We start from the raw sequence: 12,630 nt of genomic DNA on the forward strand, positions 1-12,630 counted from the left end.
CATACTTTTATTCAATTATGATGAAATAAATTCTATTTCGATAGTAGCAAGGTTTATAAGTTGTAAATTTTGGATCCCCTAAATAAAGGGACGCCTTTCTATAAATCAAACACTAGTGCCTGTTTTAGACACTGCTAGAATTATTGATTAAAAATTAAAAAAAAATATAACTTGAAATAACAAAGTTTACGGTTAGTTATGAATTGCATCCTACTTGATATTATATATAATACTTTAAGCGGGGTAATAAAGATTAAAAAAAACCTAAAGATTGTACCGCTAGAAAACGCCTACCTATCTTTGTAGTGTGTTCCGTCCTGAATTGAAATCATCTTACTTACGATAAACTCGACTACTCGATATACTCTACTACATTACAACACATATCAAACTTCGATACTAAAACATAACTAGACTCGATGCTCCAGAACTACGACACCAACTCATTTAACTTCACCAAGCTCTACAAACGGTGCTCACAATCAACAAAGATTTCACTGGACCTACTACTACACTTTAACAGTCAATATAATTCGATACCCCAGTACCAGAAGAATCAATACTCCCGAACTCCTAAACTACGCTACTTCATCACCTGCATTCTCATTTCTCTATTACCAATCAGATTCCACTAGACCTTCAACTACATGAAAGCCGAATAAAAATTATGACACTTTAACACTTCGATACTTTATACCTTCGAATCCATATCAGCAACAGCCTTCCGCCGTTACTACCAAATCTAAACGATTCGTCAAAACTTACCAAACAAGTACAATACTTTGAACATTCCGACAGATTTCTAATTCAAAGTCAAAGAAAACGAGACCTTACAAGCCCTATTAAAATTAGATAACCGTTTGAAATGTTCGAAATTTAAATTACGAGCTTATTTAATCGATTTCTACATCATCTATGTGACACAAAAATAATAATGCAAAGTGACTGGTAAAAAACGCCCCGACCTTTCCAAATTAGGGAGGTTGGGTTGCATTTTCACTATCGCAATTAAATATAGACCTAACTTTGGGGTGCAAAATTGATAGTTCGTCCTGGGTGCCGAAATAGATCGCTATACCATTATAAAAGTTATTAATTATTAAGTACTTTTTGATAATAGAGATTAAACCTGTTGCGCACCCCTAGCGATGGCGCCCTAGGCGACCGCCTAGTTCGCAGTGTTTCTTCCAGACTTTTTTCTCCGGGGGGGCACTTGAAATTTTCGGGGGGGCGGTAGACTTTCTTCGGGGGGGCGGACACTGTTAAAAGTATATATTTTCTATATAAATTATATAAATTTCATTTCGTTCGGGGGGGGCGGTAAAAATTTTTCGGGGGGCTTCGCCCCCCCGAAGAGATGCCTGGAAGAAACTCTGCTAGTTCGCCTTAAAGGTAGCGCCGGCCCTGCCTGTATCTGTGAGTTTAAAATCTAATTAGACCACGACTATCCCAGAGTCTTCATCAAGTAATGTTCTAATGACCTGATTTGTCGGTCTGGGCGTTCTATTAAATTACCTGACCGTTAGTCTAAGCTTACTTGAGTTTTGGTACGTTAAATGAAACATCCGAAGGGGGCAGAGTGACCAGGGGGTATCTATTCTTGTTCTGGAGTCGAGTTTATCGGGTAAAGAAAGCTGCAGTAGAATTAGTGGAATAACGTTAAAATCAAGTATAATGGAATGAACAGCGTTTAAAATAGAATATTGTGGAATAAACAACACCAAAAATAGAAGTTCGTGCCGAAGATACACCGGGAATATGAAGTAGAGTTCATCTGTTTTCAACGATTTCGCCATTTAAAGGGATTGTGTTACCCAGCATTATGCCCAGCCGCCTAGGTTTCCCAAAAGTCAGGTACCAATAGGAGCAAGGTGAAGGTCAGGATGTACACCCAACACAAAACTGTTCGCGATCTGATTTAGTCAGTGCGGACGATAGAATTATTAAGAAAGGTACGGTAAATGTGCATATGAAACTGGTGGGGTTCGTTATCTCCTAAAAGGTCTGAGAACCACTGTACCAGTGTAAGATGCCTAACTATAAACATTGTTTATCTGGCCAAAAAAACATCGTTTAGGATATGATTTTCTCTCTGTAAAATTATCGATCTATTGTTTTTTTTTTACCAGCGTTTAAATTACACAATGCTGTCTTTATCTTGGGCTTAACCCGGGGGTTACCCTCGTTTATTATAAAACCCCTTCACCCCCTCCCACCGTGGGTAGCGAGATGTCCCTCCATCAATCAGCTGATTCGAGTACTCGCTGAGCTGGAGAGAAAATGGGATAATGCTGGAGAGAAAATGGGACGATGTTGGGGAGAAAATGGGATAATGCTGGAGAGATAATGGGATGATGCTGGAGATAAAATGGGATGATGCTGGAGAGAAAATGGGATAATGCTGGAGAGAAAATGGGATGATGTTGGAGAGAAAATGGGATGATACTGGAGAGAAAATGGGATAATGCTGGAGAGAAAATGGGATGATGCTGGAGAGAAAATGGGACGATGTTGTAGAGAAAATGGGATAATACTGGAGAGAAAATCGGACGATGTTGGAGAGAACATGGGATGATGTTGGAGAGAAAATGGGATGATGTTGGAGATAAAATGGGATGATGTTGGGGAGATAATGGGATGATGCTGGAGATAAAATGGGATGATGTTGGAGAGAAAATGGGATGATGTTGGAGAGAAAATCGGACGATGTTGGAGAGAAAATGGGATAATACGTGAGAGAAAATCGGACGATGTTGGAGAGAAAATGGGATGATGTTGGAGAGAAAATGGGATGATGTTGGAGAGAAAATGTGATGATGTTGGAGAGAAAATGGGATGATGTTGGAGAGAAAATGGGATGATGTTGGAGAGAAAGTGGGATAATACTGGAGAGAAAATGTGATGATGTTGGAGAGAAAACGGGATGATGTTGGAGAGAAAGTGGGATGATGTTGGAGAGAAAATGGGATGATGTTGGAGAGAAAATGGGATGATGTTGGAGAGAAAGTGGGATGCTGATGGAGAGAAAGTGGGATGATGTTGGAGAGAAAATGGGATGATGTTGGAGAGAAAGTGGGATGATGATGGAAAGAAAATGGGACGATGCTAGAGCTAATGCGCTCTTTGTCATGCAGTCGTTTTTTGATGCTTATTATGCTGAGGGTCATTTTTATTTGTGAAGACTCTCTTCCCCTCCTTACGTATGTTCACTCTCCTCAGTCCGTTACACACCCTGCCTCTTTTTGTTTCACCAACCTTCCTCCCAAATTTCTTCCACCCTCCAATAGTTCCACTCATCCCATAGTTCCTCCACTCCTACCAAAGTTCTTTCGTCCCTACTCCTATAGTTCCTCCACACTACGCCCTTAGTTCCTCTACCATCCTATAGTTCCTCCACCCTCCCATAATTCCTCCACCCCCCCATAGTTATTCCACCCTCCCATAGTTCCTCCACCCTCCCATAGTTCCTCCACCATCCCATAGTTTCTACACCCTCCCATAGTTATTCCACCCTCCCATAGTTCCTCCACCCTCCCATAGTTCCTCCACCATCCCATAGTTTCTCCACCATCCCATAGTTTCTCCATCCTCCCATAGTTATTCCACCCTCCCATAGTTCCCCCACCCTAACCCATAGTTCCTCCACCCTCCCATAGTTCCTCCACCCTCCCATAGTTCCTCCACCATCCCATAGTTTCTCCATCCTCCCATAGTTATTCCACCCTCCCATAGTTCCCCCACCCTAACCCATAGTTCCTCCACCCTCCCATAGTTATTCCACCCTCCCATAGTTCCTCCACCATCCCATAGTTATTCCACCCTCCCATAGTTCCTCCACCCTCCCATAGTTATTCCACCCTCCCATAGTTCCTCCACCATCCCATAGTTATTCCACCCTCCCATAGTTCCTCCACCCTCCCATAGTTATTCCACCCTCCCATAGTTCCTCCACCATCCCATAGTTATTCCACCCTCCCATAGTTCCTCCACCCTCCCATAGTTCCTCCACCCTCCCGTAGTTCCTCCACCCTCCCTTAGTTATTCCACCCCCCCATAGTTCCTCCACTATCCCATAGTTCCTCCACTATCCCATAGTTCCTCCACCCTCCCATAGTTCCTCAACCCTCCCATAGTTCCTCCACCCTCCCATAGTTCTTCAACCCTCCCATAGTTCCTCCACCCTTCCTCCCATTTCCCCCCTTTTCTCCCTTCGCTTCCCCACCCCTCCTTCAACAACACCCCCCCCCCCCCCCCCCCCCCCCCCGTAAAGTTTGATCCTATTATAGAAAATCAGGTGAGCTACAGCTTGGGCACACGCACCAGAGATGAGCTGGGAACATCATAAAGCAGACGTTATTAGTAAGGTCAACTTGTAAAGTTGAATACTGTTGGTTCTCACACAATGTCAGAGCTGTTTATCAAGTTCGTACAAAAAGTACGTATACAAATTTGATAGTACTACTACTACTACTACTACTACTACTACTACTACTACTACTACTACTACTACTACTACTACTACTACTACCTACTACTAATGGCGCTGTAATTACTACAGATGATTATACATTATGCGTACCTAGTCACACCCACGCAGGCGCGTACAGTCCCCAGTTAGTCCGTACACATCGATAAAATTCGCTCAGCATTTGACGTAATAAACAAATCAAAACAAATTAAATGGGGCAGATTGTACTCTTAATCTATGCGGTCACACCGGCTCTGCCTATCTCTCCCGCCAAAATTTCTCCGTCATCCGATCGATGGGAGAGTCCAGTTTCTTTTCTTCTGTCAATCCGACGGTCTAGTTTCTTCGCCCACACCCCCTCTCCCCCTCCCGCTTTAACGTGTATTTTGGCAGTGTCGAATAGTCGTCTTCAGTCTTCGGTAGCAGTAAAAAAAATTGTTTCTAAAGTGACTGATTGGAGCTAGTCCAAGTTTAATCGCTGAGTCGATGTTGATCTTACAGCAAGGCTTGTGATTGGAGAAGAGATGGTAACAACGTGTCATTTAGCAGGACGGGAGTTTTCAAAACTCGTTTTGGTTTAGTCAAAAGTAATTCGTGTACTCAGATTTTTTTAGTGGAATAGGAGGTGGGTGGGGGCGGGGGGGGGGGGGGTCCGAGAGTGGGTGGTGGTATTCATCACGTGACGACCTATTACTTTTACCTCCTACACTGCTGCTACAATGACTGGTAAAAAAATGACTTAGTGGGCGCTGACTTGATGCTGATTTTATTTATTTAACGGGGGGGGGGGGGGGGGGGGGAAAGAGAGATAACTCCAAAATCAAACAACTTCTGCCTTGTAGTTTATTCTTGGTTAGACAAAGTCTGGGACCAAATCCGAAAAAGAAAAGTATGCTGAAATCGGAGTCAACTTATACGGCGCATAACAAGTTGACACGTAATACTTGATCGCGTTGAAGAAAATCCTTTCCAACATTAAAATTAAGAACGCAGAAGAAGAAGAAACATTTTTATTAACATGTATATGCAAAAGTCTTCATGATCTGGCCAGGCTCATTGGTTACCTTAAAATCCTTTCATTTACTGAGATCTAAGAACATCCTTCTTTCTAAACGCATGTTTTAATCTGTTCTTTAGACCAACGAGTCATCCGTTTTACATAACTTTTGTATATGTTCACATTTTAAACTTAGAGTGAAGTAATCCTCACTTTGATTTCTTAGATGTTCCGCCCAGTGCAAGATAGACAACACTGTAAAATAATTTATTATTCAATCATTAGTGGTAATAGAACCATCAAAGCAAATGCATTTAAAAATATGACACGATCTTATGATTAAGTGCCTGAAATATTAATTCGATGATTCATTAATTTAATGGACAGACTAAAAATTGGGAAACTCCGATCGAAAGTTCAAGGGAGGGAATCAGGGGTAAATGAAAAGGGGAGAGCATCGATGAACTGTCTTATTTGTTTCGCTCTTTGGCAATTGTTTCATTAACCAAGTTGATTAAAACTGGTCTCTTTAAAGTTAATAGGGGTGTGTGGAAGTTGGGTGGGGTGAGGGGCTGTGTCCACGCATCTTGGAGAGGGTAGAGGGAAGTCAGGAGATGGATTAAAAGAAGGGCAGCCAGGGTTACTCCGGTCCCAGGGACACTTGAATATCGCCTACACTGTAAAATAATGGTAAAATGTTGGTAAAATATATTAAACGAGCCGACCCGCGGCGTATCATTTGCCGCTTTTTAGTTGTTTTATTTTCTACTTTTCAGTAATTTATAATTTGTGAATTCGACAGTACCAATGCTGCCACTGAACATATTTATTTTAAAACACTTTCAGTGGGTCGTTAAGGAAGATATCCCCCCCCCCCCCACCATCCTTTCCCCAACCCCTACCCTACACCCCCCCACTCTTGAAACCAGCCTCCTCTTAGTTACCTCCTCTAAGTTTAAAATCGTTTCAATCTAAATTATCTGCCCCTAATAGCCGTCACTAAACCCGGCTCTATGATTGTAAACATTTAGCGTGAACTAAAACTCACCAGACCATGCAGGGGTGGGGGTGGTAGTGATAGAGAGGAAGAGAGGGGACTGCAAGGCGCGCTTGCAGCTTGTTTTCTAACATCTCCCAGAAGAGAATTATATATATAGATTAATAATGGGCCCTACGATTGTTGGTAAAAATATATCAAATAGTTAGAATTTAGGAAAGTACTGAAGTACATAAAACGTGAACACGAACAGCGATTATCTCACATTAGTAGCTGTGATTTTGAAGGTGCTCAAATAATCCAATTTGATATCGGGTTGACAATCAATCAATCAATCAATCAATCAATCAATCAATCAATCAATCAATCAATCAATCAATCAATCAATCAATCAATCAATCAATCAATCAATCAATCAATCAATCAATCAATCAATCAATCAATCAATCAATCAATCAATCAATCAATCAATCAATCAATCAATCAATCAATCAATCACTCACTCAATCACTCAATCACTCAATCAATCGATCGATCGATCAATCGATCAATCAATCAATCGATCAATCAATCGATCAATCAATCAATCAATCAATCAATCGATCATCCCTTTAACCAAATACTGGGGTAGTTTGACAACAACAGCTAATTTCCTCATAATGTTCCGCCATCTGCCTCAGTCCTCTGCGGCTGTGAGTAGTTCTACAACAGGCAGCCTAGTCCAGTGTTTGATGTTCCCCATCCAGTAACATCTTTACCTTCCCATTCTTCTCACTCCTGGCACCGTGCCTTGTATTATTGCTTTGGATAGGCCGTTGGTTCGTGTGACATGCCTATACCATCTCCATTGTCTTGTTTGGCTGCTCATTAGACCAAACCTCGGGCAAACGTATTCAATATTTCTTTGTAAATAGCGCATGTCTTTCTAGAGGGAGAGTTATTTTGAATCTTACAAAGTGTAGATATGTATTTATCTAGCATTCATATTATAGTGTGTAGCATGATTTATTACGCGGTTTTTACATCAACACAATAAATGTGTACAAAATCAAAATATATCTAATATAAAGCTCAGTTCTGTATGTAACGCATATGTTTGTCGTTGGTCTTTGATGGATTTAAGTGTTAGACAATTATCGTGCGCATTTGTCTAAATTTATGAGTTAAAAACTTACTATTGAAAGTGTTGGGAAATAATTTTCATTTTTAAAATTATAGTAATAATTGTCGGCATGTTCATTAAACACAAGTTTTAAAAAAATATCATCTTTTACAAAAATTCTAATTATGTCTTTATTTAGTCCTATAGCACTTACTTCCCTTTGATAAATTAGGAAAACACAATTACTTCCCTTTATAAAACCATTGCATTAGTGGAAAATAATTTACTTTTTATTACTTTGTTTTGGTGTAGGGAAAAAAATAATTACATAATTAGCTGGGATTGATCAAGTGCAAATGTTGTAGGTATTTTACGGATAAGCTTGGAGTATTAAAATTGTTCATTAAATTGAAACAGGCGCGTTCGTTTAAGTGAGTGCAAAAGACTATGAATAAGTTGGGGTACTATAGTCGTTCATTAAGCTAAAACAGGTGATTCCGCCCCGGGCGTTTATGTTCGCGTTAGTGTTTTCTTTGTGTTTAGGTGGGTTTGCGTTAGTGGTTGCGTTTAGATTTGGTTCGTTTTTGTTCTTTCTTTTTTCGTTTTTGTTTGTTTTTTTTGTTTGAGTTTGTATTTGTGTTTTTGATTGGTTTTGCGTTTGGATTTGGTTTGTTTTCGTTTGCTTTTTCGTTGTTTTTCTTGTTGGTATTGGTGTTTGTGGTTGGGTTTGTTGTTAGGTTTTTGTTTTTGTTTGCTTTTTTGTTTGTTTTTTCTTTGTGTTTGTATTGGTGTTTGTGGTTGTGGTTGGGTTTGTTGTTAGGTTTTTGTTTTCGTTTGTATTTGTAATTGTGTTAGCGTTATGTTTGCGTTTTGTTGTTTTGGTTGGTTGTAGTTTGGGTGGGCAATGCCGGGTTTATGATGATTACTAAACACACAGGTAATGGTCTTTAACAGAAAGGTTTTTCACAGAAGCCAGAGCAGGGCCTGGCCGGGACGGCTAGTCTTAGATAAATGTAAAACTTTTATATTGAAGAATGCAGTTCTGGCATCGACAGAAAACGAGTGACGCTTAATAATTAACAAATTTTATGATCTTGTACATTTTTATACATTATGAATTCTAGACATCTAATGGTTTTCTATTTAAATAGTTATTCCAAAATTAAATAAAAATTTATTGACCATTGCAAATTAAGACATTGATGTATCAATGTTAATTTTTTACTATAGTTATTTATAATTAAAAAATGAACTTGCCATTTTTTAAAATCAATATTGAAAATCTCTTTATTATTAACAGCTTCTGGTAATATAATTACAGATTATTTCCCTCGATTACGTATGTTTGTTTTTATCAAAGGCAAGTATCCGGAGGTGGATGAACTTTGTTTTGCAATCCTGTCTCTCTCTCTCTCTCTCTCTAAGTGTGTGTGTATATGTATGTGAGAGTGAGTATATGTGTGTGTATGTGTGTGTGTTTGTGTGTGTGTGTGTGTAAACACAATAAATTGAGTACCGTTTAAGTTAGGCTGACAAAATTTCATATGTAAATATTGTATCAAGTTCTAGCTTTTCAACCAACTTTTGAGCGATTTCCCATAACCATATGTGGTACTTTCTCTACTTCTTGTCTCTTTAAAACCGATAACTTAAGTACCATTAAAATTAGGTAGACCAAATTTCACATACAAGTATTAGATTAAATGCGCAGGTTTCTCTCAAATTTTGAACGATTTCCGATAATACCGGAGATGGTACTTGACTCCATTCAGTGTATCTTCCAGACTTTTTTCTCCGGGGGTGCACTTGAAATTTTCGGGGGTGGGGGGGGGGGGGGCGACAACAATTTCCGGGGGGACGGACACTGTCAAAAGTATATATTTTCTATATAAATTCCATTTCGCTCGGGGGGGGGGGTAGACTTTCTTCGCCACCCCCCCCCCCCCCGAAGAGGTGCCTGGAAGAAAATACCCAGAACTTGAGTACCGTTTCAGTTAGGTAAACGAAATTTTATACATTGGTATTAGACCCTAATCTCTTGATTCTGTTTCATTATAAGTAATTTCTGGTTAAAGGGAAGTAGTACTTTAAACTATTTCCGATTCTTATAAAAGTTTTTTTTTTACCCATTTCCGATTCTCCATAGAATATCATAATTTGTTAATTTAATATTCTATATTCTCATAAAGCATATTCAAAATAAATGTTCTCTTATAGGCCTGTGTGCTTCCTCAAAAAAAAATGCATTTTTGTCACAAACTTCTTTATTTCTATTTTCAATTTCTATTACATTCCCCTTTATTGTTATAACAGAATATACGAGAAATTTAGGGTAGATCACTACCTTTTTATTTATTGTACATAACGTGATGAAACGGTGTTATTTGCTAATCGTTGTCCATTTTGTTTCTCCATTAGAATCAATTTTAATTAAATTTCCTTAATCACTTATCGATTCGACCGTATAATTTTCGTGAAGGAAATTAGGCTTTAGTTTAAGGGAGAGAAGGACTAGACACTAGCCAGCGAAACTACTAGAATCTGCAGACTATCTGGACTACACCGAGATGAAATCTGCTGTTGTGTTCATCGCAGTCTTAGCCCTCATGGCGCTATTTCTGGTTGTCGAAGGTATTTGTAAGGGTACTTACAGAGATAAGCATGTATTGTTAGGAAAATATTTTTTTCTAGCCAATTCAACTTCAGTTGTATGCGCACGCACACAGACACACCTACACACACAATATATATATATATATATATATATATATATATATATATATATATATATATATATATATATATATATATATATATATATATATATACGCAAATATATTTATATATATGCATATATGTATATATCTATTTATATATATATGCATACAAATATGTACATATATATTTGGGGGGAGGGGTGTTGACATGGTTAGGTACCGCACCGGGTTACACCCGCCCTAGCAGAGTTTCTTCCAGGCATCTATTCGGGGGGGGGGGGGGCTTAGACACCCCCCCCCCCCCCCCCCCCGAAATTTTTTTTTACCGACCCGCCCCCCCCCCCCCCCCCGAACGAAATGAAATTTATATAATTTATATAGAAAATATATACTTTTAACAGTGTCCGCCCCCCGAAGAAAGTCTACCGCCCCCCCCCCCCCCGAAAATTTCAAGTGCCCCCCCCCCCCCCCGGAGAAAAAAGTCTGGAAGAAACACTGCGCCCTAGCGACGCCACTGTCACAATCTACTAGTGGTGTGACGTCATTTGTATAATAAAAAAATGCTAATACTTGCTATGTACAATCAATAGGTATTATTTTTTTTAATCTGTTAAAGTTTCTCCATTCAGACTATCTTTCCTTTTTTTAATGACAGCACGGCACCTTGGACATTTACCATTTTGGCCATGTACTTGCTTTCCTCGGCAATACTGTCCTGAGTATGTAAAATATTTTATACTGCTGTAAAATAGCACATACATCAGTTTATGTCGATACACATTTAACTTTCACTCTCATTATTTAATAAGATGTTGGGTGCTCGGCATTTAGGGGACAGCGCGTGATTGCTAATTCCAAAAACTCCCCGGGCAGATGAGGGGAGAAACACAGGTAGGAGAGAAACACAGGTAGGAGAGAAACACAGGTAGGAAAAAAACACATGTGGGAGAGAAACACATGTGTGAGAGAAACACATGTAGGAGAGAAACATATGTAGGAGAGAAACACATGTAGGAGAGAAACACATGTAGGAGAGAAACACATGTGGGAGAGAAACACATGTGTGAGAGAAACACATGTAGGAGAGAAACACATGTAGGAGAGAAACACACGTGGGAGAGAAAAGCAAGTTAAAGACGGAATCAACTAGCCCAAAGGCGCATCACATGATGATACGTGGTACTTAATTGTGTGAGAATCCATTCCAACACTACGATTGAGAACGAAGAACAAGATGAAAATAATAAATACATAAAAACGTTTGTAATTACAAGCTTTTATAAATTCACTAAAAAGAAGAAAATAATACAATTTTTATTAAATATAAAATAATTTTAAAAAATATATAATAAATATGCGGTTACTTTAAATAAAAAAAAATACTTTCTTTAAAAATATTAATGCACTACTATTTATATCACTATAAATAAAAGCGCGGACCGCTTGTTTAAATATTTATTATTATAGCGGCCCACCTGATGCCAAGAAGGGTGTGGTCTGATGGTAGAGCTTACGGTTGCTAACCCGAAAGTCTTGAGTTCGGGCTCTGGTCTGTAGTAGGGCCCTGGATCAATCCAGCTCTGATGAGTACCTGTATCAAATTAGGACAATTACTACTGAACACACTGTTCCCCTGTATGCTGAGGTCATTGAAACGGTTCCATAACAAATGATCTAAGAACAAATGATCTCAGAAAGATTATCCCTGACAAATTATCTCACGGGTAAATGATATCAGGATAAAATATCTCAGACAAAATATCTCTCTCACTAAAATTAAACGTTTTTAATACTGAAACAGTTTGGTGAAGCCACATTTTGATGTACATTTCTTTTTTCAGAGGATGCACTATTAAGGTGACCAGTTAGCCATATAGAGCTTACATCAAGCTGGCTAATCCTTACATTTGAGGTTTTGAGCTTAGCCATCAAGCTTCAATCGTATTTGACTTCGTAATTTACAAATGATGTTACGGTCAAGTTGTTAATAAAACGATTTTGATTTCCAAACTTCTCTGACGCGTGGTTTGTCATTTTCTCCACCTTAAACATTAAATAGTACTCTACAAGAATTTCAGCTACAGCATACACACAGCATCCCCGCAGCTAACTTAGTTCTCACCTAGTGCCTGTTCAAAACGACCCGCGACAAAATGTTACCCACAAAGCGAACCCTTAGAATATCACCTCAAAAGGACTCATCACAAAAGAAACTTGCGATAAAAAAAAGACTTCTGTCAAAAACTTTACACAAAATATTTTCACATGAAGTGGGTAGATGTAGTGTATGCAGTCGTTGCCGTGGAACATGGTTAAGTATCGTGAATTGGACCCGTACAAAATGGCCAA

General features: G+C 39.0%; 1 long non-coding RNA gene across 1 annotated transcript; it reads left to right on the forward strand.

The window, feature by feature from the left end:
- The first annotated feature begins 10,045 nt into the window (after positions 1-10,045).
- On the forward strand, positions 10,046-12,296 carry LOC131955830 (uncharacterized). Its single transcript, XR_009388894.1, has 3 exons — positions 10,046-10,195; positions 10,937-11,000; positions 12,123-12,296. It is a non-coding gene; the product is annotated as an uncharacterized LOC131955830 (long non-coding RNA).
- Positions 12,297-12,630: the final 334 nt, after the last annotated feature.

Source organism: Physella acuta, unplaced genomic scaffold, assembly GCF_028476545.2.
Source record: "Physella acuta isolate Inbredline_101_S28 unplaced genomic scaffold, ASM2847654v3 ptg001109l, whole genome shotgun sequence".
Classification (NCBI taxonomy): domain Eukaryota; kingdom Metazoa; phylum Mollusca; class Gastropoda; family Physidae; genus Physella; species Physella acuta.